This window comes from Manis javanica, chromosome 14 (assembly GCF_040802235.1).
Source record: "Manis javanica isolate MJ-LG chromosome 14, MJ_LKY, whole genome shotgun sequence".
In the NCBI taxonomy this organism is placed as follows: Eukaryota; Metazoa; Chordata; class Mammalia; order Pholidota; family Manidae; genus Manis; species Manis javanica.
Genome location: NC_133169.1, coordinates 24,200,267 through 24,224,349, shown reverse-complemented (window position 1 = coordinate 24,224,349; position 24,083 = coordinate 24,200,267). Strand labels below are relative to the sequence as shown.

The following is a 24,083-nucleotide window of genomic DNA, read 5'->3' as shown; positions in this document are numbered from 1 at the left end:
GAAGGGACAAACCAAATCAAAGTCTGCTGTGGGGAAAGGAAAGGTCACTGATTTGACGGAGGAGTCTCACCTCCTGGAGGTATAAACAGGAAATGTTATTTTTTCCACAAAACCACTACCAACTGCACCCTCTTAAAGCAGCATTTTGTACTGGAGGAACAGATTCTTTAGCAACATCTCAGACCTAGTCAGTAACTTTTCCATCCATTCTGGTATTAACAAAGTCTTACTTCAGTTACCATCTGAGCCAGTTTCATGTGCTGTGGACACGGGTCAGTGTGGCTGCACAAGGCTGCACTCTCAGAAGGGCAGGGCTTGGAGTTTAATGCTTTGCAGTGGCTATCTAGAAATTTTTAATGATGTTAACTTTGGACTTGTGCTTGGTAAGTGAAGTCTGACAGGACAATGGACAGGCACTAGAGGCCTGGAGCTTCAGTCCCACAGGCCCACCTTCTACTACCTTCCTGGGAGAGATTAGCAACTGCCCACTACCCCCTCTAATGTTCCTTGCAAATATTCCCATGAAAATGCTCTCTTCCCTAGTCTCTCCCAGGGACCACTGCTGCCCCATTCCCAGCGGGAGCCTGGGGAAATCGTCATGCCCATGATCTCTGTGTGGGCACAGCTGCAGGGGTCTCTGCTTGGACTGCAGAACCACGCTGTGACTGGCAGGCAGCACAGTCACGGTGATTCTCTCACCCACCCCCAGTTCAGATACGTAGTGAGTCCAAGCGCTGAGGTTGCAGTGTCCTTGGGGTCTGGCAGCTGGGCCCTGGAACTTGGGAGCTGTCAGTGAGAAGGAGGCCCTGGGAACTGTCAGGCCCAATGGCAGCCCGCACCCCTTTTGGGCCCTTGAAGCCACACTTGGCCTGAGAATATCCCTGTGCCTGAGGGAGAGGGACATTAAATAGGAATAAAAAAAACTCTACAACAGGTTGACAGACCATGGGTGAAAGGAAAAACACTTTAAATTTTGGTACCCTTAAAGATGATTTTTTCCCTGCATTTTGAATAAGGGACCTCACATTTAAATTTTGCACTGGGTCCTGAAAATCATATAACCATCTTGGTTGTTATATTCTAGTCATCTGCCCTTTCCATGCTAACTCCTCCAGTGTTGGGAGGGAGAAGGGCAAGATGGCCCTGGTGGAGGTGGTGAGGCAGCCCCGTGTCAGTGACGGTGAGGATGTTTTCTTTCTGTTGTTCACCACACAGGAGTCCCCCGTAGCCCTTGCGTCACTTTCTGAGGTTTCAGTTGCCTACGGTTAACCCTGGTCAGGACGAAGCCCATCCTGATGCATCGTCAGGTCAGTAGGAGCCCAACGGTAGTTGCAGTGCCTGGTCCTGCGTCACCCATCTCATCTCAGCCCACAGGCGTTTTATCATCTCATATGTCAAGAGAAGAAGAAGGGTGCTCAATAAAATATTTTGGGAGACAGACATACTCACATAACTTTTAGATTATGTGATTGCTCTGTTCTATTTTATTATTAGTTATTGTTGTTAATGTCTTACTGTGCCTAATTTACAAATTAAACTTTATCATAGTTATGTATGTATAGGAAAAAACATAGTATGTATATATAGGATTTGGTGGTTTCAGATATCCACTGGCAGTCTTAGAATAATCCTTGTGGGTAAGGGGAAACTGCTCTAATTGGTCTAGCAACTTGTCTGCAGACTTGGGGGGGGCGGTACAGGCAGAAGCCCTTCCCAATCCTGCCCATGAGGAACTCAATCGTAAGGAGCTTTTCTAGGTAACGCGAGTCTCCCAGGACCGGGCTTACTGCTTTTGCTGAGCTCTACCTGGTGATTTCACACACATTCATCTGAAGCAGGCAGGGCGCTGCTGATTAACCCAGGCCTCCGTCTCTCCTCCGTGGTCCTAACTCAGAAGCCTAAGGGCACAGGCAGTCTCCCTCTGTGGGCCTGGGGAGTGCCTGGCCCCCGTCCGCCGTGCTGGCTCTTCCCTGTGCTTGGACACACGGGCAGATGGGCCATCCTGGCGGCTCAGGGGACATCCACTGGGGAGCAGACCTCCACTGCCACCGTCTCTCAGTTATGCACAATCAAGTCTCTTCTGTTGAACATAGACCACAGTTTTTGAGACAGAAAGCAGTCCCCCCCCAAAAAAGCTGTTAATGGAAGAGGATGGCTTCTTACAAACACCGTCTTTCTTCCCCCTCACCCCAAGAGCCCTGTCTTTTGGGCGCAGAGTTCCCTCTTCTCTTATGGGTAAAGTCTGTCAGACCAGATCATCCTTCCTTGCACCTGGAGGCAGAGCAGCAGGGGGCTACTTAGAAGAACTGAGCCCTTCCTGAACTTAAATTTACTATCTTGGCATTCAACAAAACACTAGCTTACCTTCACTCCCTGCAAGCATTCTTTTTATCCTGGGAATATTCAAACATTCAAGGCCAAGTTGCTCCTGACCTTTTGAGCTTTAACTGATTAATTCATTAACTCCGAATGTTTTCTGGCTTTCTAGTTTTAACTGGTTAACTGAGTCCTTTATGGTGGGGTTTTACTGACCTTATTCTCTTTCCACCCTGCTCATATCCATTTTCCTGCCTAACAATTTGGCATTCCAAGTCTGGATTCCTTCAAGACAGATGGATGACCTAACCTCACTGTCAGCAGTTAACTGGTGAGTCGCCCATGGCCTTTCACAGACACAGTTGTGCTCAGACACACAGGCCCACAGATAAACATTACTTCTCAGGTGTAGTGCAGTCCAGACACAGTGAGGGCCAGCCTGCAGAGCCCCGCAGAACACCTCCCCTGTATGATGCACTCTTGAAATCTGTGTCACTGCGGATCATCTACAACAGGATCCAGATACTTGTTCAAGAAATAAAATAATTTCAAGCCAAAATATTTGTCTTTGGTCAGGTTCCCTAGAGGCAGAGCTTGAGCCAGAAACTGAGTTCTCATTATCTTCTGAGGATCAGCTCTTCCTGAGAATGAGTAAGCAGGGTAGAGGAGGGAGATAGCTGGGCAAAGATGTGACTTAAGGTAAAGTCCGGCTCTGGCCCCAGCCAGGGTGTCTGCGGTGGTGGGTGGGCTTTGGAGCATAGAGTCGCACTGCACAGTGGTCCTACCTTCAGGCGAGGGAGCTGTGTTTTTGTAGCCTGAGTCAGACAGTGACTGCAGGCTCTGGTGGGAACAGAGAAGTGCCTAAACTCCTAGGCTGGCTCTGGTCAGCAAAGGGCTGGGAGAAGGGGAGAAGGGTTGCTACTAGCAGCCAACACTCCTAGCAGCTGGCTAATGCTGTAAACCCAGAAAAGCAGATCTGGGCAGAATGGGCAAGCACCCCCCAACATCTACTACAATATCAGTAGAGGGACTTATTAATATTATGCAATTCAATATCACTTTTCAGCTTATCCTACTTCCCTGGGCCCAGATTAGACCCAAGGTCCACCTACACAAGAAACCAGGATCCATCACAAAGCTTTCAACTGGTAGTGACACAAAGAAAAAGCCAAAGCTTTGACATTTATTTTCGTTGCCACAGGCAGACGGCTTTCCCAGTTTCGGCATCATGTCGGTAAACGGAGCAAGGCAATCACGGTCCTTCAGTGCAAAACAGCCCCAGGGGGCAGAAATTGGAACAGGGTGCAGATAGGTTTCCTCTTTTCTGGTTATACAAGTAAGTAACATTGCTTTGAAGTAATATCTATGATTTATGGTATTTTGAAAATTGATTCATACTGAATCATTTTTATAGTATCAGAAAAGCATACTTCCTCATTAAGTGGAAAAACAAACCACAGACAAATCTATTTTTGACTCCCAGATAGTCTTACTGTAAATGAACCATGAAACTTTTACCTTTAACAGTGAAAAGAAATGGAATGATTTAGTTTTACATTCATATAATTCTGATGAGGACAAAGGAAATGGTGGCTTTTGTAGAGTGGGTGGAAGTGAAATGGGGTGGGATGAGGGGAGAAGGATAGGAATGAATTTTTCTAGATAAAGACAAAAGCATATATCACGTTAAAAAAAATTTTCAGCAAAACATTTCGCTCCAAATGTAATAGATTTTTTAGAATTTACAAAATGGGGAACATAGTGCTAATGAAGTGTAATGTTTTTTAAATCAATTATGAATATTTTCATTTACACAAGCATATTTTTTTCTAAAACATATCTATAAATGGATAGCCTTCCATATTATGAGTGTGTCATAATGCATTTAATTAATCTTCTGTTGAACATTTATTTCCAAGGCAGTGACATTTTGATTGTAATTATACACAGTGCCAAATAAAGCATTGTGAATAAATAGGCTGGATTTGTATTGTTTGGTTACAGGATTTCCTCTGGCATTGAAGGAAATTTGTAAAAGTGCATTTGCATTTCAGAACAACATATTTACTAAATGGTTATTTTCTTAAAATGCCTCATGTGGTGAATGAAGACCAGTGCTATTTAAAAGTACAATTTTATTTTAAAATTATCCAACAAGTATGCATTTCCACAAGCAGAATTTTCCATTCTAAGATTTGTGAGGTAAAGGAAATTGATATAATCCTTATTTCTATAGTAAAATTTAAATAATGCCACAATAATGTCATTGTACTAAGCAGTCAGTGACTCCTAGAAAATGATTTTTAGTTAGGAAAAAAAGTCAGAAAGTGCCATATAGTCACTAGTCTTTTTGTAAGTCTTTTATTACTAAGAAAATTTGAGAAACACCACTTGGTTTGAAAGTCAATACAAACCACAGCATCGTTTAGGCCCTCAGAAATTCTGAGGGCCTGAGATGTGTCCCCAGCCTCAGTGTTCCACTTGGGGTGCCTTAAAAGTGCTTCCCTATAAATCAAATAGGGAACCACTGCACAATCTCTTTGATTGCTTCTATTCTAAGAACAGAAAGATGCAGAAACTCACGTGGAGTTAGGCCCAGGCCCTGGGGTATTGCATTCTTATGGTTTTGTGCTCTTCAGAATACCTACGAACACACATATACACACCCATGTACACACACACAATTAATTTAAAACAAAGCATCAAAGACTTTGATTCCAAGCTCAGATATCCCACTAAGTCACTGTCTTAGAGTTCATTTTTCTGTGTGTTAGTTTTTGCATCTATAAATAGAGGTTAAACTAGAACAGATGGAGATTCATAGATTTTTAGTACTGGAAGACACTGTGGAATCAGTTCATTCCTGTACTTTGCAGATAGGAAGGTGTATGCTAGGGGTCCAAGGGGAACAGAGAGGAGGGGCCACAGCTCCGGTTCCTACCCAGATCATAATACCAACATCCAGTGTGCTTTCACTACCGATCTCTACAGCTATTTTGCTCTAAAATTTATGAATTTATGATCATCCAAGTAAGAGTTTATACTAACTGGGAACATTAGGACTACAATTCTATAAATTTTTTTACAGAATGTTTTTTATAGTCATGTTTTTTAGGTTGCTCAAAATTGGCAATCAGCTAACCAGCTGTGAGTGTTCTTTGGCTAGGAGAAGGCTGTTTTGGTCTTCATCCTGAGAGAATAAATTTAAACCATCATCTATCTTTCCTGAGTGTATCTGCCTGCTCTCAGACTCAATCCTGTGGCTAAATGCATGCCAAAAATAGTAACCCAGAAAAATAGATACAAACAAGCGGTAACAAGTGGGTATGGAAATGATGGTAGAGCAGCCTGTGCTGTTTATGAGATTCAAATTTTAAAGTAGGGACAGAGATAATCTTGTGGACAAAGTCTTACTTTGAAATAAAATGTTTTATATTATTCCAAACATCAGCTGGCCTTGGGGCTACTTCTAATTGAGTTTTGCGACAAGTTACTTTGTATATAACATAGTGTATCAACAGATTTGTCTGCAACTGTGTCTTGCCAATATGTTTCAGCCCCAGGCAAGTTCACTATGGATTCAATGTGACCAAAGAAATGATAGTAGAACATTCTTGGGGTGAAAGGGTTTATGCCCAACTTTATTTCTATGGTGGAAGGTCAATCACTAAACTCTCATTCACTCAGAGCAAGTCTGCAGGCAGCAAGCCAGTCTCTGCCTCTGGGCCTCTCTGCCCGCACAGCCGTCCCAGTCCCTGTCCTCGGCACTGCCACCACTCCAGCCTCTGCTCTGCTCTCCTGCAGCCTTGCAGCTGTACCACTGTGTTGCCCACATCTGTGTAATGAGCTAGCCAACCAGGGCCAGGTGAGAATCCTGGGCACAGGAACCTTCACTTTATCCACAAACTGTGACCCATGTTGAAATAATAGTGGTTTCTTCTCTGAAAGCTGAGGCTTCAAGTAAGTCTTCACTTGTAAACAGTGGTAGAGCCTTCTTTAGAGGCTATAAGGTGGGAGGTGGGAGGATTCTCTGATCCCAATCATTTCTCTGATGTAGATGTTGTTGGGTACATTAGGTGTTATTAGGATCCAGAATCACCAGCACAGCATAGAAAGTAGTGGGGACATGAGAGAGATGCAGCAAGCCAGCAGAAGGTACTGGGCCCTTTAGATATTCACTTGGAGTTCAGCCCAAGGCCAGCGGGTGGAGCTTTCTTCTCTGCTTCTTTCCTCATCACTGACTTGGGCATTTCCAACAGAGTTCCTGGATAAATCTATTCAAGGGGTGAGACAGTGGATTATCCCGCTCTCATGCACTGGTGAAGCTTGAGCTTTGATTTTTCTCCAGCCCATTCAAGGACGGGAAAAGTTAGTTAAGCAATCATTCTAGTTACCAGAACATTCTTAGGGGACATGGACTGTCTTTCAGTTCCTTATATCATGGTGCTATGGCAACGTGCCATAGAGAAGGGGTCAGTAAACTTTCTGTGAAGAGCCAGATAGTATTTTCAGCTTTGTGTGCTGTACAGTCTCTGCTGAAACTGTAAAACTCTGCTTTTGTAGGCTGAAAGCAATCAGAGATAATAAGTAAATTAATGAGTGTGGATATGTTTCAACAACAGTTAATTTACCAAAAGAGGGCCAGGAAGAATTTGTAGTTTGCCAACACCTGCCAGAAAACAGACCTACTTCCATCTCCTGTATATACAGTGATGCTATTTTTCTCCTAGTTACTTAGATAGAAATCTTGGGATTATCTTCAATTCCTTTGTTTTCCACATTTAATCATTAATCAGTATTATTGAGTGTACCTTCTCAATATCTTTTCTGTCATCTCCCTCAAGGCCTTTTTAGATCAATGTACCTAAAGCAAGTTCAACCCATTGATTCTCCATCTCACGATACTGTATATTTCCTTAATAGCAGAGGTTACAGCCTGAAATCCCTCATTTATTTGTTTACTTGTTTATTATTTGTCTTCCACTGAATATATACTCCTCAGGGAATTTTGCCTCTTTTTTATACTGCTATAGAATGGTGCCTGGCATGAGGCAAGTGCTCAGTAAATATTTGTTAAAAGAGAAAGTCCCCTGCCTCTGATTTCCCACATTATCCATTTCAGCTTTCACATGAAATCCAGAGTTACTAAATCAGTCAAGGCCCAATAAGAAAAAGACGGCATGCTTGAAATAGGATAAATGAAGAGGGGCTTGACAGAGGGGCTATTAATAACAGTCTGTACATGTGAGGCAAATGAGAAGGAGGGGTGCGCCTGGGAACATTCTGTGTGTCTGAAATGGCAAGTCAGAGAATTGTTACAAAAATCTGAAAAGAGAGGGTCCTCTGGAGAGACCCAGTATCTTGGCCAGCTCTGGCTGCCGTAACAATTCCATAGGCTGGGTGGCTTAAACAAGAGAAATTATTTTCTCAGTTCTGGAGTCTGGAAAGACCAAGGTGCCAGCCAATTTGGTGTCTGGTGGGAGCTCCCCTGCTGGCCTGCAGATGGCTGCCTCCTCGCATGTCCTCACATGGTGGAGAAGGAAAGAGCAGGCGGTCTGCTGTCTCTCCTCATAGGAATACTAATCCTATTGGGTCAGGACTCTGCTCTCATGAAGTCGTTTGACTTTAATTACTTCCTTATTCCAAACAGCCGCATTGAGGGTTATGGCGTCACCGTATGAATTTGGGGATGACACAGTGCACTTCTTGGCACCCACCGTGGCCTGTGTCCCTCATTCATGGGATCGAGCTTCCAACCCTAGGATGGGAACAGAGGGGTAAAATACCCTCACCTCACTCTCATCAGATGTCTTGCTGGGACTCTGCAAGAACCCACATGCAGCCCAGAGGGTGAGGATAGCTGGTATAAGCCTCAGCAAACAGCTTCTGGAGTCGAGGGTGATAATAAGATACCCAGTGCCGTCATTCCTCTGGCCCATCAGCATCCACTTGTGTTTGTGGGAAAAGTTTGTGTTTCTATCACAGGGGGCACATGAATTCCCATCAGTTACTGTATCAGCTTGGGATGATGTCAGTTCATTCATACCCATGTCTGAAACTGAAATGTTAGTAACCAGTGGGGTTCTGCATATAAGGCAGCAGGGCACAAAAGGAAAAAGAAATAATTAAGTGACACAAACACATGTGTTTGCTGATATCACGTCTGTCACTGACACAACGTAGTTTGGTAATCAGAGCTTCTGTCTACCACACATTCTGTTTCTATGTCCTCTTTCCTCTCTGACAGGTCTGTGGCTGGGCAGCAGTTCGCTCCTGGTAGGATTATCCAAGCTTTATTCCCCTAAAATCCTGAAGGAGATAAGTAAATCAATCCCAAAATCTTATTTTGAGGGTCTGTTTCCTGGAGTAATTTTTGGTACTATTAATATATATAACACATGGCAACTCTAAGAGAATTCAAGGAGAACTTAGTAAGGGGGCTGTGCATGGTATGGGCAGGGTGTGGGGAAGACTCAAGCTATGATTTTTAGAGTTCCCTGGGCTGCTAAGAGGAGGGATTCTTTAGGTCTAGGCCTGAAAAGGAGGGATTCTTTGGTATAATCTGGAATGAGAGGGTCCTGCGGAGAACACACTTGCAAAGAACTGTATTCTTGGGTGGAGACAGAGCCGTCCTGAAGTGAGCCTGTGGGCCTGGAAAGGGAGAGCCGCCCTCAGGTCACTCTCCTCTCTGTGGTCCTGCTGGGGCTCCTCGCTGGTCAAAGCCACAGGAAAGCCAGTAACCAAGAAAACCTGCTGATGTGGTCCATACAGAGTGACCTCTTGGGGCAGAGAACTAGGCAGAGGGAGGTGAGAGAGGATCTTGAAAGACAAACAAAATATCTCTGGCATCAATATGTTCTTGAAACAAAATCAAATAATTCTCAAAACAAAATCTCAGCTTTGATGGCATCCTACTGTCTACAAATGGCTTCTACTGTCTACAAAATAAAATCCAAAGTACTTAACATGGTATCTAAATCCTTCCCCAATCTCTCCTCATCACAGTTTTTCTGTTGTGAGTTATATCTTTCCTGGTCTATGCCACTATTTATACTATGTACTTTGTATTTGTGTTCTCCTTTGTAACTTACACTAGAAGGTGATTCTCCTTCATCTACTCTTAAAACTCAGTTTAAAATTCTGTCCTGTGAAGTTGTCAAGGGTACATTCTGTTGTATTTCCTTCCTCTCTTCTCCTACTATACTTATTCCAGATGTATTATACTTTTCATTAATGTAGCCCCTACTGTGTTTATGAATTATGTTAGATGCTTTGACTAGATCATTTAATTTTCATAGGGATCCATCAGTATGGCTATTTGTATTCCTTATTATGAATAAAGAGTCTGATTTTCAGAGAGATCTTGCCATTTTACCCAATGATGAACTTAACATAACTAATGGTGGAACAAGCACTTGCGGTGAGCCTCCTGATGTGACACAATGTGAGACCATGTCCTGTGAAGGACTCTTGTCAAAATGCTTAGCTTAACTCTAGTCAAGTCTTTATATCTAACAACCCGTCTGCAGGGAATATGGGGAATAGAGGACAATGGTAAGATAGTACATGAAGACACTGTCAGAGAAGAGCACAAGATGGGACCAGCTGGTTTGTTTCCAGCCAAAAGTCAAATTTTAAGGATGAAAGGAAGACAGAGAACCATTCTAGATGGAGACGTGATAGATATAACAACCACCACATGCAATGGGTAATCCTTGATGGGATCCTTATTAGCCCAAAGTCATAAAGCATAATGGCAGCAGAGTCATGACTCAAGCTTATCTCTGTGCTAGGCGTACAGATGCTGGCCACACCCTGCTCATATCCTTGGCATCACTGTTCCCATCTACACCAGCCCTTCTTTGCCAAAGGCTTCTGACTTCATGCCCCTGAGACTCTCTGCCTGGGGCTGTTCAGTGGCCCTGGGAGTAGCCTTCAGCCCTTCAGCCGGTAGCATTCTGTCTTGTGATACCATTGGTAAGAGTCTGCATGGCCCAGTTCATCAATAAAAGAGAGAGTCTGCAGAGAAAGTGTTTCAGCTTCCTCTTTGGGGTGAAAAACTCTGAGGAGTGGTCTCCACTCTTTCCCAGAGGTCCCCAGTGGGAGCTATTCTCATTCACAGAATCTGCTTCCACTAAACAACAGTGCTACCTTCTTTCATTCTTTCTTGTGATACCATTGGTAAGAGGCTACATGGCCCAGTTCATCAAATGCCAGGGGGTTTGGCAGTCACACAAACCCAGAGCTTTCCCTGGCCTACCACTTGCTTATTGTATCACCTTAGGCATCTGAAACTCTTTGAGCCTCAACATTCTTATTGGTGAAGTGGGTTAACAATAGAGAAATTGCTCTATTTAAACACTTTCAATTTATGAACTTTCATAGGCACAATGAATCTTGCTCCACTTGGTGCCCTTTCTGGTTCTAGACTTATTTATGAGCACCTGTGAATGTTCATAAAACTAGGTAATAATAGAAGTAACTCAGGGCAAGCAAATTAGTGATAGCTCCAATAAAGTAATTTTGCGCTTCTGTGTAAACTGACTTAGAACAGCCTCTAGAAACGTGATGCACTGAAGAGTTGATGAGTTGCTGGACCTCTTGGGAAGAGATGGTGTGCAGATGACATGTACTGGTGTGAAGAACACAGACTCATGCCTGACAAAAGATGTACCCCATAAATGAGAGCCTTTGTGGTTAAATACCTTTCTCTAGATTTTTTTTTTGGTATCATTAATATACACTTACATGAACAACACTGTGGTTGGTATACTGCCTTCCCCATGCCCCCGCCTACATTATGTGTGCTAATCGTAATGCCTCTTATTCCTCCTTATCCCTCCCTTCCCACCCACCCTCCCCAGTCCCTTTCCCTTTGGTAACTGTTAGTTCATTCTTGGCTTCTGTGAGTCTGCTGCTGTTTTGTTCCTTCAGTTTTTTTCTTTGTTCTTATACTCCACATATGAGTGAAATCGTTTGATACTTGTCTTTGTCCACCTGCCTTGTTTCACTGAGCATAATACCCTCTAGCTCCATCCATGTTGTTGCAAATGGTAGGATTTGTTTTCTTCTTATGGCTGAGTAGTATTCCATTGTGTATATGTACCACATCTTCTTTATCCATTCATCTACTGATGGACACTTAGGTTGCTTCCATTTCTTGGCTATTGTAAATAGTGCTGCGATAAACATAGGGGTGCATATGTCTTTTTCAAACTGGGTTCATACATTCTTAGGGAAAGTTCCTAGGAGTAGAATTCCTGGGTCAAATGGTATTTCTATTTTGAGTTTTTTTTGGAACCTCCATACTGCTTTCCACAATGGTTGAACTAATTTACATTCCCACCAGAAGTGTAGGAGGGTTCCCCTTTCTTCACATCCTCACTAACATTTGTTGTTGTTTGTCTTTTGGATGTTGGCCATCCTAACTGGTGTGAGATGATATCTCATTGTGGTTTTAATTTGCATTTCTCTGATGATTAGTGATATGGAGCATCTTTTCATGTGCCTGTTGACCATCTGAATTTCATCTTTGGAGAAGTGTCTGTTCAGATCCTGTGTCCATTTTTTTTTTTCCTGTGTCCATTTTTTAATTGGGTTATTTGCTTTTTGTTTGTAGAGGTGTGTAAGCTCTTTGTATATTTTGGATATCAAACCCTTATCGGATATGTCATTTATGAATATATTCTCCCATACTGTAGGATGCCTTTTTGTTCTACTGATGTGTCCTTTGCTGTACTTTGATATAGTCCCACTTGTTTATTTTTGCTTTTGTTTCCCATGCCCTCTTTCTCTAGATTTTAAGTTCTAGGGTGTCAGAAGCAGCATTGCCTTCATCTCAGATATTTCTTTAAGTAACTGTGCAACAGTGAATGACAGATGTAACTCCAGGGGGAAAAATCCCAGGGCAAAAATACCTTTGAAACCGAAATCAGTCAGAGGGAGAAATAAAGGTAAGAAACCTGTTTATTTCTTACAAGCAGTCATTCCATCTCTCTCTTGACGAGGCTGCAGCAGAAGAGAGCTCCACCCAACCCCTTTGGTCCATGTAAGCCCTCACATGCCCTTGTAATTATCCATTGACATGGAGATGGACCACAGCTCTCCACCCCTTAGAAACACCTATTGATATGCAGATGCACTAAAGCCAGGTGAGATATTCTGGAAATATTACAATTTTACCCACAACATCTAGATGAACACTGTCCAACAGACATTTCTATAATGATGGAAATGTTGTGTTTGGGCTGTCTGACAAGGTAGCCACCAGTTGATATGGCTAGTGAGCACTTGAAATGTGACTAATGTGTCTGAGGAACTGAAATTTTAATTTGATTTACTTTTAATTAACTTCAGTATCAATAGTCATGCCAATATGACTACCATGTTGGACAAAGTAGATCTAGACTTTGTTTTAAATTATTTAACAGAGACATTTTCCACATTTGTTTCTTATTTTTTTTCAGTTTTTTATGTAATCGGTCTAAATAGTTGTGGACTAAAAAAATACTGGTGTAACTCTGGGGGGAAAATCCTGGGGCAAAATACCTTTGAAATTGAAATCAGTCAAAGGGAGAAATAAAGTGGGAGAAACCCATTTATTTCTTACAAGCAGTCACTCACTTCTGCTCTCCCGTGTCTCTCAACTCAGCTGCTGAAGAAGGGACCCCACCCAGTCTCTTCAGTCCAGATTTGCCCTCCCTCACCCTTGTAACCAACTGTTGACATGGAGATGGACTACTCCTCTCCACCCCTAGGAAACACCTACTGATATGGAGATGCACTAAGGCCAGGGGAGAGAGTCTGGAAATAATTGCAATTTCACCCACAATTGGTGTCTGCAAAAAGCATATTTTAAAATTATGGATTGCTACTATACTCTAACATACTTGAAAAGAAGGGTTATGGAAAGAAACGTGCTTGATTAAATAGTCTTTATTATCCTAACATACTAAGAATTGGTTTGAGCACTTAGCAATCTGTTACGGTGCATAAAGTAGGGAAAGAACATTTTCCCATCCACCAGAATGATTGTTAGATGAAGGGAGTTTTATATAGCAGCCAATGACTTATTCAACTCACCCCTAGATGAAATTGTGAAATAGGTGAAATATTTTTGAATTACCTTCTACCTCTTTTCCCTACTTCCTCTTGGGGCCTCCTTCCCACTAAGGTGCTCAGTGCCATCACATTTCTCCAGCGGACCATACTGCCAAGACCTCTCCACACTCCACGGGGGGACACTGCTGTGCAGCCCTCTGATCAACTCAGTTATATTAAAGTGTTAATAACTGATCAGGCTTCAGCCTCTCCCACTGAGAGCTTACACCATGGAGTGGCATAGCACTGTGTTGAGAGGACAGGCTTTGGAGGGAGGTGGCTCAGGGATTTTATCCCAGCTCAGTCACCTTGCTTTGAGCAAGTCAGTTCAGCTCTGTAGGCCCCTGTTTCCTCAGCTACCATATAGGAATAATAACAGTCCCCACCCCGTGGGGGGAATATGGCTATCAAATAAAACACCATAGGCAAGTTGCTTAGCCCAGTGCTGAGTATACAGTAATTATCAATTAGTGTTATTAATTAACTTATTTTTTAGGGAAAATTACTTACATGCTCCCAAATGAATCTCTAAGGATAAAATTACAGCAATAGTAGACAGTTTGGGTACAGATTCCTAATGTCTTCCATGGGGTCCTCAAAATATATATTTGTCGAATGAATGAATAAGTGATGAATTACTTGCTTTCTCTGGCAGACCAATAACCTGTTCTTGACATCCTCACGGTTACCTGCTGAAACAGTAAAGGCAGCAATAAGAATGCCAGCTTTAACTAAGTTGGCTCTGTGCTCTCAAAAATATTTGCTATTCAAAATGACTGTAAAACTGTCAATGACAAGGGTAATTTGGCAGGATGGAACTTTAATTTTCTTCTTTATGTTATGCCTTGTTTGAATTATAAGTATGGATTACTTTTATGATAGGAAAAAGCAATTGTACATAATTTTATTAATAAATGAGCTACAAAGTGATATCAAGTATCTTGAATTATTATTATAGAATTTATGTGGTGCCTCACATGATATAATTACTGACAAAAGAAAATTTGCAATACTTGTCAGTTTTACTTAAAAATTCTGATACATATTTTAGCTTTAGTATTTTATTTATGGTCAGCAATGTAAAAAAATAAGAGCCATATGAAACTGACATAATAGAGACTCTCAGAGATACACACACACATATACACATACTTTTATGGAAGTTTTATAGGATATTCTAGTCAGAACAGGGTAACACACTTACTAAACGTCATGGTGATCAAAGCTTTGATGTCATTGTTTACTCTTAATTGAGCTATGTTTTCCTCAGGGAAAACAAGGGAAAGGAGGATGGAAAAAAAAAAGTGTTTCCTCAACACCAGTAACTACCGCCTATTTTTTCCCAATCCATGGGGAACATAATGGCAAAGAATTTCATAATTTCCTTTAAGAAGTGACATCTGTATTTAGAAATGCCTTGCAATTAGTGGAATATGATATATAAACAGATGAATCAGTTTAATACATATGCTAAGGTTCATATTTTTCCAGTTATAGCTCCTAGATTAACTATAACAACAAAATGAAGGGAGTTAATTTTTTATTATATGCTTAAATTAAGGGAATAATTTACTGATGATGGGATATATTTGCAAAATGCACTGTGAAGTCCTGTGAGACGTGACCTCTGTATATTGCTAAACTGTACAAAGCTTCTAAATAAAACATTACTATCTCCAATTTGTTTGCCAAAATAATGAATCATAGTAGGCTGCTGTCGGTAAGCTAGCAGCTTGTGACGTGTGTTCCTTTTGGTTTTCTTTCATGTTAGAACAACTGGTTGGAGTCTTTGTCAGCAAAGCCAAAAGACCGGGAGCATTCTAATTCTCAAGGCGGTCCCTCCACACACGGGCGATCGCGGAACTGCTGCAGTGCACACTGATCACTGACTTGGTAGCAATTTATCAAAATAAGAGTAAAACATATATAGTCCTCGTTTCTCTTCTTTCTTTGACCTTTTTTATAACTTCACTTCCTTTCTCTGGCATATCAGTATGGAGCTAACAGGAAGATTCATTGAAAAGTTGGCAAATGCAGTAAATAAAGAATATTCAAAGTTTGGGGCAAGTTACTACCTTTACTACCTGAGCAATTTTCATTTCTGCAATTTAGACATTAATACTTACAGAATATGTGACAATATACTGAAATGATTATGGCATTTTAAAATAGTTTCTTTAAATTATAAAATAGAACATATTCACTGTAGAAATTTTTTTTAATTACAAAAAAGTATAAAGAAAAAGCAACGCATTATTCTCTTACCTAGAGTTTACCAGTGACATTTTTCTTTTTTTAATGAAAAACATATAATTTGTTTCCTTTATTAAAAATATCCTTTTATAGTAAGCTACTTATCCTAAGTCACTAAATAACAAAACTTCATTTTTAAAGTGTAAAATCACACAAATACAAGATTTGTACACCATTGCTATTCTTCAGTCTTTAATTCTGAACTGAAAAAGACTAATGTATTACTAAGGGAACCTGAAAAGGCTATTTTCTTGGCAATTTTCAGGACAGTGTAATTACATCATGCCTGAACTGGCCACCTAGTTTGTTGAACTGAGATAGACTTTCTGTTTTCAAGTTAATATCATATTGGAAAGTCCAGGGAGCACTTGCCATAAATAATGGTAGATATGGGCTAACATTATAAATAATACATTCAAAGGTTAAATAAAGCATCTTCAAATTTTGCTTTAAATTTCTTAAGCATTTCACCAAGCAGTGTGGGAAGCGGTGTCAACAGCAAGTCCATTAGGCTATTTTGTGGAAGCTTTCAAACAGATGAGACAACTTGTGAGCTACTAGCAAACTAGGAAACTAGAAAATCAGCAAAAAAAGCTATATATAAGTTATGGGAACTTGAGGTTGAAATAAAACATTTGGGGTATTCTGAAGTCAATAGGGACAGAGTAATAGAGTAGTTCTATCCAGTTTACGTGGAATGCTGAGAAATTTCTTTAGTGTCTACTATTTTAAAAGAAGCAGAGGTGATGGACTGAGAAAGGGAAATCCTTTTGGTTATGTCTTGCTGACATGAACAGAGATGTCACTGAAGAGACATTTGGCAAAGTGGGTTCTCAGTGATACACTGCTCTCTGGGATCCTGCTTCACACCATCAGTACAGTATTCCCTTGTGCCTATGTTGAAGCCTGCACCTTCTGGGAAGTACCCTGGAATGGCCTCAGAATCGACTGTGCAGGTGTTAATTTCCACAACTTGCTTTAGTTACTAGGAGGAGGCTGCCAGATTGGGGAGGCAGAGTGCTGTATGGGTAAAAGAAATATCAGAACACAGGGAATTACTACAACATTTCAGAGAGATCTGGAATGACAGGCCAGATGGACCAGATTGTGGCACAATTTACTTCTTCAATTTAGGCCTGTAAGTGGGACTGTAGGGAAACAGCCTGAAATGAAGCACTCATCATCTATTCAAAGTCTATCAATTGTGTTCCCACTATATGACAGAGACTTTCTATTGTCTGGGGATGTAGGGATGAACAAGATACATACGTCCTTGCTCTGTTAGTTTATGTATATAATAAGTGATATAATCAACTTCCTTATTATTTGTAGCCATATTAAATTTAGAAGCTGTAAATGGAAAAATATGAATCAAGAATGTTTATATTGTATATTGTAGCAGAAGAGAAAGGCAGTAAATAAACCAGTAAATAAATAAGAAAAAGCACTGGAACATGAAAAGTGCAATACAGAAAAATTAAAACAAGACTATAGATAATAGGAAGTCACTGGATAGCTATTTTACACTAGGTGGCCAGGGAAGGCCTTTCTAGGGGGGCGGCATTTACACTGAGACCCAGATGGCTAGAAGGATAGAGCCATGCAAAGAGAAGGGAGGGGAATCAGGGATGATACAGGCAGAAGCAGCAGTTTTTGCCAAGGACCTAAGCCTGTTGTGAATGAGGAAATGAAATCAAGTAACAAGTAATGAAGATGGTGTGAAAAGGACCTTCGGCTCAGGCAGGTGCCTGGCTACCAAGGGCTTTATAGGTCAAGGTGAGGAGTTTGGATTTTATTCTAAATGGTACTGGGTGTCTTTAAATGGGAGAGGAATAAGACAAGCCTGATTGAATTCTAGCTGCGCCATATACTCACTGTGTGACTTGGTGTGAGTTTGATTCATTCATTAATGAGCACTAGCAAAGCCTGCTGCTTGGTCCTGGGCTACCCAGAGGCATCAGACGTAGGCTCAACCCTAAGCAGGTTCACAGTCTTGTGGGTGGCTTCCTCTTTCTGAATCTCTTTCCTACTCTGGAAAATTGGAATAATAATCTCCAATCTGTTTACAGAACTAGACACTGTTAGGCTGGAGAAAGGAAAAACAAGGACATGCAAACAGAACAGAGAGATGCCATAGGGGGAGAACAGACCAGACCCCAAAGTCTGTGCTGTATATGGAAAGGGGACAGCTCTCCCTGAATTCCATCCTGATGTGCCAACTAAGACCGGGATGTCAGCCTCCTCCCTCTTGGAAGGAAAAAAATTTTCTAGTTGACTATTATGTCACCTTTAGCCAATCATACCTCTCAACACCCCTTAGGATAGCTTGCCCACTCCTCCCCCTCCTAATCCCTTAACCCCTTAATCCCCCACCTCTCTAACTGGGTGTGACTTCTCCAGCTTGTAGTACCCAGGCCGCTAGAACATCACCCGGGGGTATTTAAATAAATTACCTGGCCCTTCGTTGCCTCTCTTTGCCTGCTTATTCCGGCTAGAATTTATCTTACAGACACGATATTTAATAAAGATCTTAGCAAAGGGTCTGAAACATTATTGCTTCTCAATAAATGACAGTTATTATTTTTATTACTCATTTTCATTTGGTTATATAAAAACTTTTTAAAGGAAATAAAATATAAAAATGTAATTATTTTGTATTTCACATGAATTTCTTACTAAAGAATGTGAAAAGTGACATAAATTCTTTGGAAAATGTGTGAGGCAAGATATCTGTAACTGGCCGCAAGGAGGAGGGTAGGGATACTACTTGCATGACTTTTGTAGATTATTAATAAATATATCATTGCATGTATAATATACACATTACTTCCCCAGGGCTGCTATAGCAAAGTACCACAAAAACCACAGAAATGTATTGTCTCACAGTCCTGAAGATGATAAGGGTAAAATCACGTTGCTGGCAGGGCTGTGTTCTCTGCAGGCTCCGGAGGAGCATGCGTCCTGGCCTTGTCCCAGCCCCTGGTGATGGCCAGCACTCCATGGCGCTCCTCGGTCCGCGGCTGCCTCCCATGCACACAGCTCTCCCTCGTATCTGTCTCTGGGTCTCTTCTCTCGGAAACACACCAGTCATATTAAGGGCCCACCCTACCCATCTTAATTACACCTGCAAAGACTGTTTCCAAATAAATTTACATATACAAGTAGGTACCAGGTGTTAGGACTTCAAATACCTTCTTGAGGGACACAATTCAACCCTCACACACACACACACGGCACTCTGAAAATGGAAAGAAAGAGGAAATGGGCTTGTGGTGTAGCAGCTTGACTACTGATAGACACTGCAAGAGTTGGAAACACTGGATTTAGATTTTCAATTGCTTTTTCTAGAGCTTCTACAGGAAGGTAGATAGATTTGTTCTGGATTGATTTAATGCAGTTTAATTAAGGACCACTTAAGATATCTTTGCAATCTGCTCTTTTAGGATCATGCAATTCTGATATTTTAGAACTTTCTTCATTAAAAAAAGAAGTTGAGGTATAATTTACGTAAATAAAATTCACCCTTTTTAGTGTACAATCCTACGAGCTTTGACAAAGTTTTATAGTAGAATAGCCACCACCACAATCAAAATACAGAACAGTCCTGTAACTTCCCCAAATTTCCTACTGCTCCCTTACCGTCAACTCCTCCCTCCACCACTATCTCCTGACAATCACTCATCAGTTTTCTGTTCCTTTAATTTTGGCTTTAAAAGAGTGTTATATAAATGGAATGATACATGATTCATATAGTATGTAGCCATTCAAGTCTGACTTCTTTCACTTAGAATATTGCATTTGAGATTTCATTGGTTGTATTAACACTCTGCTCCTTTGTATTTCCGTGGGGAATATTCTAGTACCACAGTTTGTTTATCCAATCACAAGTTGAAGAATATTAGACTGTTTCAAATTTTTGGGATTATGAATAAAACCACTATAAACGTTCATGTACAGGTTTTTGTGTGGACACAAGTTTTAATTTTACTTGGATAATAAATGCCTAAGAATGAGAATAATGCATAATTTTGTTGCAGAATAATGAGGTTTCTATTACCAGAAACCCTCTATGAAGAACTGCATCCTTATAATAATGTGCGCTGGGTGGGGCAAGAAACTGATGGACTAGGTGGGATCTTATCTTAGCAACTGGAATCACGTCTGGGGATGTTTCTGCCTGCAGTATTGAGGGGTTACGTGGGGATCTGTCACCAGGCTGGAGGTGTTCCTTTCTCTAACTGTCCTTGGAATCATAGATGACCCACTTTATAGCTCTGAGTCATAGTTTCCTGTCTTTTAGATGTGAAGGAAAGACTGTTAGTTGTTTTTTTGAAAGTTCCCACTGACTTTTAAAAAAAGTTTTAAGAAACTTTAGTACAAAATGAAGTCATATCATAAAAACAATTTTTTTCTATTTCTAATCCTATAACAGAGGTCAAATTTCAATGTACATTTGGTGTCCAAAAGAAATTTGATGTATAGTTTTGTTGACAAATCATGCTTTTTTTTTTTGCAATTAATCTAAAATCAGTATGGTTCACTTCTTAAATGGGGAAGAGAGTTTTTAAAATCATTAATACAACTGAATATGTTAAAATTATCTTCAATTAACAATATGTTGTTATAAAATTATTTTTTCTTAAAATAATTTCTTTGAGACAGTTCTAAGACAAAGTGACTTCTCAGGAAAAGATCAGTGTAGGGCTTGAGAGACCTGGAAAAAGCTAGAAGAGCAGTTCCTATTGGTTTCCCAGGTGGGTGGGGCACTGTTAAACCCAAGCACCAGGAAGAGCAGGACAGTGGGGGAAGACAAGTCACTTTTTTAGCATGCTGAGTGTGAGGTGCTTGCCTGGCATCGGAGGGAAGATGTTAAAGCACTGGAAGTGCCATTTTTATGTGGGCAGAGAGATCAAAACTGGAGAAATTATTTTAGGAACTTTATGGATTGGTACTTCTTCTATCAGAGCACTTAACATGCCTTATTGTAGTATTTCTCACTAATTTTCTGGCTGCACTGCTAGACAGTAAGCTCCTTGCAGCAGAGACTGCAGATGTCTTGCTTACCCATTTTCCTGGCGTCTAGCACAGTGTTCAGGATTTAGTAAGATCTTAATGAGTGTTCTTTAAATTAAAGTTTTTTTTTAAAAGTTGCTTCTTTATCATGGAAGGGAGTTCTCAAGGTAGCATATTACTATGAAAGGGACTCGAACATCAAAACAGTTGGGAAGCAACTACCAGAGGAACCTGTAAGACCTAGGTGGGTTCTGATTCTAAATCAAAGTCCCACTGACTTTTGAAATTATGAATTAATTCTGAGTCTTTAAACAAATGTAGGCCTAAAAATGAACACCACTCTTCCCTAATGCTAACATAACCATCTAAGTAGAAAGGTTACGTCCATGTTGGGCCAAGCTCATCTGTTACGGAACACCTTGGTGCTTAAAGAAGTTCCAGTGGCATTGTCAGCAGGCCGTGAGATGCGCCTGATGGTCTCTGTACTGTAATAGAGCTGATGGGGAATGGAAACATCGGTTTCTCACATGCTTTTGAGGTAATGAACTCTCGGAAAATCATTTAGAATGGTGCTTGGAAATCAATAGATACTTGTAATATTTGTTGATAGTCTGTTGATGGAATTTGGTGATAATTGGAAAATTTAGGATTATACTGTAATGCAAGGTAGATTGATGAAAACTGCTTAGATACTATTTTAAGTAACTGTGTCTTTAGTTTGTCAACCTCTAGTCATATTTTAATATCTATTGATTGCTCTCTGATGGTTCCATTCACATGTATGCCTTTTTAAGCATTGCATCTATGAACATCTCTGTGGCGAGATGATCACATTTATAAAATATTTAGTTTGGGGAAAGTGCTCCGTGAAGACTATTTAAGGGAATACCGCCAAATTTTTCTTTCTTTTTGACTCTCATGACCTGGGTGACTTAACTGAAATGACTTGTTCCACATTAACACTTTAGATAAGCTATACCCTTAGAGAAATTTAATTCTTATCATTGAGAAAACAGAAAACATCAGAGTAAAATCAATGTTTGCCTCTCCTCATTCTGTTTGCTATCACCTGATGGACGGAGCCATGCGGAGCCCCCACTCGAGCCTGTTAATTTGGCTCGGAACAATGGGGAGGAAGGACGCGACTTCCTGAATTTGCATCACTTTTCATAGTTTATAGAACAAATTGAAAATACATCCGGAGGAAAGAATCATATTTTATAATAATAGTTCAATAATAATAGAGAAAGGCTCCTTCACTTTCAAAAACAGTTGAAGAAGAGAACAAAAAAACAGGCAGTGTCTGCCCAGAAGAGGATCCGACATATCAAAACAAACTGGGAGGCGATTAAGGTGGATTGGTGGTTGAATGGCATTGCCCTCCCCGCAGTTTTGGGGCCTGCCTATTTTATAACACTTTCACAGACAAGGATTTGTCCTTCGCAGAATCGCTCTGGAACTCTGTGACCCTTACATACATACTGTTTACTGCCGACACTCGCACCTGGCCTGGCAGGGATCATGTTGCTGTAAATGACTCCGAAGCCGCCGACCGACGGCTGTTCCTAGCTCTGCACGAGAACCCAAGCATTTTCCCAGCTTGCATGGGAACCGGGGACCCCGCCTCCCCCGGCACGCCCGGCCGCGCTGGACAAAGGCCCTGTCAGCACTGCTGATGACGGTGAGCGCTGCAGATCACGAACAGCATCTGAGTCGAAAAGGCAGTTGAGGATAATCTCCAGGAAACACATACACGTATTAAATTATAAGGTCAAAAGAAACATATTTCAAATCATAAGCAACAGCAGAGAAAAATTCCATTTTTCAAAGACTAATGTGTGGCTTGTATGGGTTTCTGTGCACTTTGGAGTACTGCTCTTGCCCAAATCTTTAGTGATGGGTGATGACACCGCACAGAGATTTTTCTGGTGTGGAATTGGGTGCTCTGGGTCCCGGCAGTGTAATGTCTGTGGCTCTCCAGGATTTCTGACAATATGCTTTTCTTCCCTCCTCCTTCCTGCTCCCTTCTTCTCATTCCCTTTACTTCTGTTTCTCCTTCCTTTTTTCTTTCTCTTTCTTATTCTTTTCTCTAGCGTTACGGCCTTAAATCTCTCAATTGTACTCAAGATTAAAATTATTCTAAACCTTATTATATTTCTTTCTCTTACAGCCAAGGACTTTCCATATTCACTTTCACCATTCTGGGTTCCTGAGACCAAGAATCTGACTTTACTGGTAGTAGTTGGTGCCTGTGAGTTATGAGCCACATTGAGTCAGTAAACCTGGAAATGAAATATCTGGCTTCAGAATTATATCTATCAACCCTATGGCTACCTCTGACAAATTATTTATTTCTTATTAAGACATGTTAATGACTATTATTTTTAGCTCTGCGAAAATTTTACTTCCTATGAAAGAGGATGCCTCCAATTTTTCACACCCCAAATCACCTAACTTATCAAGCATAACTGTATTTAGCAATTAACCAAGACATAATTATTGGAAATTTCTATGCACTATGAATTAAATAAAGAAGTAAGAGACAGTCTCTGCTTTCAGTGAACTTGTAATCTAGTTTGTGAGATAAAGCATTTGCTCCCCCTTCTCAGAATGCCCATCCCGTCCCCCCTTCAGTGGTCAGCTCCTTCAGAAAGCCAAACACGGGAGATACTCTTTCTCCTAGCCAATACTTTTTCCATTGAAATGGATCCTCAGTTCTGTAGTTACTTACATGTCAGTTTCCACTGTAAAGTGTGAGCTTGAGAGCAGGTCTTTTAATTCATCTGATGCTTAATACATGAAGTAGGTGCTCAAAAATGTTAGGTTTTAGAGTAAAGAATTAAACCTGAATTATGGCCTATAATACACAAAAACTATTCTCAAAAATATTAAAATATATCAAGATTTCTTGACTTGTTACGTATCTCCAAATAAATCAGAAATCATAAGCTCTCAATTCTATAGTTCTTATTCAAGATTCCATTTATCAGTATTTCCATTAGCCCCAGCAGTGCTTCCACTTACGGTTTTGCATGGTTGCTGATGTAACAGCTCTTTTGAAGCTGTTCATCCTACTGCTATTACAGGTATTGAGAATTTTTTTTTACAGGGGATTGAGCAGGATGTAACAATGTGGTTTTGCTAAATTAAAGTTTGTACAGTTAATGGACCTTTTATTTCTGCTCAAGACGGTAGAGTAGTTAACTTTGTGTTCTTTTATAAATTGATAACTTGTTCTAAAAATCTATTTTAGATTGGATGTGTTTAAAATGCTTGAGGAAATAATGCATGTAGCCAAATATTTTTGTGTTTGGCATGTTTTTGTTTTATAGTGGATTCTTTGGGACCTAGCAGATATAAGGCAGATTTATTAGACATAATACTTCCAACTTTTTAACCCC

At 40.7% G+C, this 24,083-nt stretch overlaps 1 long non-coding RNA gene across 1 annotated transcript; it reads left to right on the top strand.

Moving 5' to 3' along the window:
* Positions 1–3,528: 3,528 nt before the first annotated feature.
* LOC140845922 (uncharacterized) lies at positions 3,529–15,544 on the top strand. Its single transcript, XR_012124838.1, has 3 exons — positions 3,529–3,652; positions 12,114–12,269; positions 15,188–15,544. It is a non-coding gene; the product is annotated as an uncharacterized lncRNA (long non-coding RNA).
* The last annotated feature ends 8,539 nt before the right edge of the window (positions 15,545–24,083 follow it).